This window comes from Nicotiana attenuata, chromosome 3 (genome assembly GCF_001879085.1).
Source record: "Nicotiana attenuata strain UT chromosome 3, NIATTr2, whole genome shotgun sequence".
NCBI lineage: Eukaryota > Viridiplantae > Streptophyta > Magnoliopsida > Solanales > Solanaceae > Nicotiana > Nicotiana attenuata.
The window spans coordinates 20,102,498-20,106,908 of NC_031991.1; the positions used below are offsets into that span (position 1 = coordinate 20,102,498).

The 4,411-nt window shown below is 38.3% G+C and overlaps 1 protein-coding gene across 1 annotated transcript in view; it reads right to left on the reverse strand.

Annotated features, from left to right (window-relative positions):
• LOC109224208 (probable LRR receptor-like serine/threonine-protein kinase At1g74360) overlaps window positions 1-4,411 on the reverse strand; it is a 15,186-nt gene that overhangs the window by 2,033 nt on the left and 8,742 nt on the right. The window lies entirely within an intron of this gene.

Consider the following 4,411-nt stretch of genomic DNA (forward strand, 5'->3'; position numbering starts at 1 on the left):
CGAATCAGCTGTAAAACGCAACAATCAAACCAGCCCTCTCTTGTTTTCGAAAGGTCACAAACACACGCCCTAAGGAGCAGTGAGAACACTCGAAAAGAAACTCCCGATCTGAAGGAATAAGTTGAAAAATTTCAAACAAAGGAAACGAAGATCAGGATTCCAAGCAATCACTCAATTTCTGTTGGTTTGAATTATGTTTTTCCTGAACTGTTTCCTTGCTCTCAATAGTGGTTGAATCGCTGTCCGCTACTGTCGATTTGAACTCATTTAGTCGCTGGACTGTTGCTGTTACTGCTGCCGAATTTGCTCTCCTCTTCCAGAAGATTGTTTGTTTTTTTCGTTATTGTTCCGCTCTTAGGTATGTACGCCTCCAACTGAAAGTTATTTTTTGTTTTCTCTCAAGTAAAATCCGAGATGTCGAGTATTATGTTTTAAATCTGTTTTGTTCACTTAAAATCGGTATTTCAGGTTGTTTTAAATTGTTTGGATTCATTGTTGCTTTGTGATATTGGCGATGTGTTAAACGGAACCGAATGTTTCATTGATGTTTGCTCACACAATTATTTCATATTGGGGATTGTACCATGTTTATAAATGATAATATATGTGTTGAGTTGTTGTTAAGAGTATTATGCCTTCAAATTCAATCTTTATTTGGGCATATCTATTTTCTGAAAGAGTTCAGCTCTTTGTGCCTTTGGAATGAGAGGGTAATCTCTTAAAACCAAATTTGGACTCTGTTTCTAAATTTAACATTGATTCTATGTTGGGATTAGTTGCTCTTAATTGTTGAACTAGATTTACGCCAATTTACCTTTTATATTTGTTGGTTAGATATTTGAGCATGCCAATTGTTTTAAGTGAACACAATAGCAATTACATCAAAAAATATGCTATAGACTTATCCTTGGGCAGAATGTGTAATTGAGGTCTGCATTAATTGTTTTTCTATGAGGGAGAGGTATTTTAGCAAAGTATTGCCTCGTGAGTAGGTGATATTAATGATAGTTGGATAATTCGGGACGTATTGATAGGTAAGTATAGCTGACTCATCATTTTTGTGGGATAAATTCGCCTAGTTTGTGATCAAGTCAAGTTATGCGTCCTAGTTGATTTCACTGGAACATGATTTGGTAAAAAGGAACTACGATTATGAACATTCGTGGTTTCTTTTAGTTGAGTAAAACCCCTTTAAAAAAATTATATTAGGAACACGGGGAATTAATTTGCAATATAAATTTAGGTTTTCGAGTTAGGTAGCGGGTTCAAACTAAGAGGGTCCTCCCTTTTGTTTGAATTCGGACTTGAACTTGAGGCCCGAATTTATAAATGTAAATTAATTGGGCCCTTTTAGAGACAAAAAATAAAAATAGAAAATCTTAGTGTGCTTTAGGTTGGCCTTTAAATAATAAAAGTGAGACGAGCCTCGCCAAACAAAAATATACAAATTGCGGGGCCCTCATTAATTGCTTAAAAATACTTAGCATTCGGAGCGTGCCGTTTAGCGAAGTTCACGGCTCTTCGCAAAGTTAAAAAGACGTTAGTCACTTTAGGCACGCTTTTAATAATTTGCCTTCCTAAATACGGGTGCGCATTTCATGCGACCCAAATCCAAATCCAAAAACTTTGAATAAGAATGTGTCGAGGATCCGGGTGCATTTCATGTGACGTGATCCGAAAACACGTTTTTAAACAACGTTCACTTTCGTAAAAAAATAATTAAAAAGCGGTAAATAATTATAAAATTGCACTATAGGTTGGAGCATGTAAAAAATTAGATTTTTAGCCATTTATAATAATTTAAGCGACCGTGCTAGAACCACGGGATCCGGGAGTGCCTAACTCCTTCCCTCGGGTCAACAGAATTCCTTACACAGAATTTCTGGTTCGCAGACTCCAATTGGGAAGTCGACAATTTTTCTCGATTTGGGATTTAAATTAAACTGGTGACTTGGGACACCAAAAACCAATCCTATCCCAAGTGGCGACTGTAAAAATAAATAAATAATCCCAATTCGAATAATGTCACTTTAAATGGAAAAACTCCCTTATACATTATCCTTCGGGGTAGGTGTGTAAAAAAGGAGGTGTGATAGCTCTGGCGACTCCACTGGGGACACGAACTCAGAATTTCGGTTCAGGGTTCAAGAATTCGAGCTTAGTATAATTGTTATATTCGGCTTTATCTAATTTTTCTACATGTTCCATGCTATATGTGCTAAATGTTTTACCACTTTGATATTTGTTGAAATTGTGTATATAAAATGTCGCGAATCCCTTCCTCTCTCTGAGTCTTCTATATCATGGAGAAGGGTGCACTTCGTGTAGCTTCTCTTCTGTTTAGAGTTTTTCCCAATTTAGAACGAGGTTCGGATAAGTTGCTAAGCCGGCGGAGCTTCTGTATCCCCGGTACACTGCCTCCCCCTTGGCTCGAGTTGTCCGCTCAGGTAAGCCAGGTCTAGACCAATAAACCTAGGGTTTAAACCTAGAAGAACAAAACCTTATGCCGGATCCCTAGTAGGAACGTTTGTTTGCATCATGTGCATTTGACTTAGGGGACTCAACGCAGGGGTTGGGTCCGTCTAGGACAGGTGACATGAAATGAAATGACCATCCTGATGCATCTTACGTGCTACTTGCGCACTTATTTGCTCGGCTTTGCATGTTGACCGGCTTGTATATAATAAGAGAAAATTGAGAAAAATAGCAGTGTTAGGACTAAGTGAAGGTGACCATTTGTTTTGAAAAAACCCAATGCCCAAATAGTACCGAAATGCTGCCGAATTTTTGAAAAATGAAGAAAAAAAAGAGAAAAGTATTTGGAAAATAGAAAGAAAATTGTTGTTCAAAAATACACTTTTGATTTTGGTAAATCTGCCCGAACTACGCTGGTTTGATTCTCACCGGATGTGAGATACGTAGGCAACCCTCATCGGGTCCAACCACCCTTTTGCAAAAATAGCCAAAAATGTCAAAATTTTAATTTTTGTCAAAATAAGTCGGGTGATGCCATTCTTGTTTTAAAACAAGCCGAATGTCCAGAAAAGGGCGCCGGAAGGCCCTTTTTGCAAGAACAACCACCTTGGGTCATTTTCAATGGTTAGCGGGCACAGCCTTAAAAATTTCCTCCCAGAAGTGCTGAAAGGTCGTATCTGCAAAACCGAGTCTTTGTTTGCTTAAATAAATTTTTTGAAAAATAGCCACTTTTCTTTTAGGTCAAAATAAATCATTAAAATACTCCTTCGATGTCTTTCTTTCATAAATAAAAAATATATAAAAAAATACAAATCGTGAAAAATTGAGTCCGAAAATATTTTTGAAAATATTTTTACTTCTAAAAGTTCCCAAAGTTCCAATAAAAAGAAAAGAAATGTTTAGAAGTCTTTCTTTCAAAAATTCAAAAGAAAATCAAAATCAAAAATCAAAAGTACATATTTTCCTTTTTTCTTTTAAAGCATTTCTTTCAAAATTTCGAAAAAAGAGAGTTAGCTTATGTGCAAGAACTACGCTTGGTCTGATTCATGCGGGGTCATGATACGTAGGCAATCTCCATAGGATTTGACCGTAACCCTAAAAAAAATACGAAGGAAGGAAATAAAAGAAAAACAAGAGAGGAAAAGAAACGCAAAAAGAGAAAATAAGGAATCGAGAGAAAAACCATGGCAAAAGAAAAGGGAAAAGCAGAAAATGAAAAACAGAGGGAAAAGAAAAATGAGAGAAAAATAGAAAGAGAAAGAAAAGCAAGAAAAACAGATAGTAGAAATCAAAAGAAGAAAAAATAGAAAGAAAAGCCGGGATGATGCATGCAACCAGTGCAAACATGTAGATATCCGTTTAACTGTATAGGTGCATCACACCCCAATGTGCGATTACATGTCTGTTACTTGTCTCAAACTAACCGTGTGTGGCTGCCAATTCCAGCCTAGCTTTTAGAAACGGTGGTTGGTTGTGGTAAGCTGGCATCGCATCAATACTTTACCAGATCAAAAGGAAGTGTGAAAATGTCTACAGAAATGACTTTTCCCGCAGTTCCCATCTCTGAGGACAGGCCCATCTCGGGGATCCCGGCATCTGAGTCTGTCACAGCTGAAGAGAACTGGATACTACGTCTCCGATTCATGGAAATGTGGGACGCCTGGACCAATGGAAGGGAGCCTCCAAGCGCCATCCCTGGATTTCCTGAACTATTCCCTAGATCTAGGGGTACCTCCAATATCCCCATCAGCCACCCTCATACTCCTTTGGGACAGCCTACCATGACCGCTCACTTCGTCGGAACACCTTCTGAGGTCCGCCCCCAGGTGTTCACATCAGGAGTAGCTCCCAATATCTTTACCGCTCCACCATGCTATGCCACAACACAACCTTCACTTCCAACGGCCCTACTTTTCGATCCCCTCGGCCTTCACTT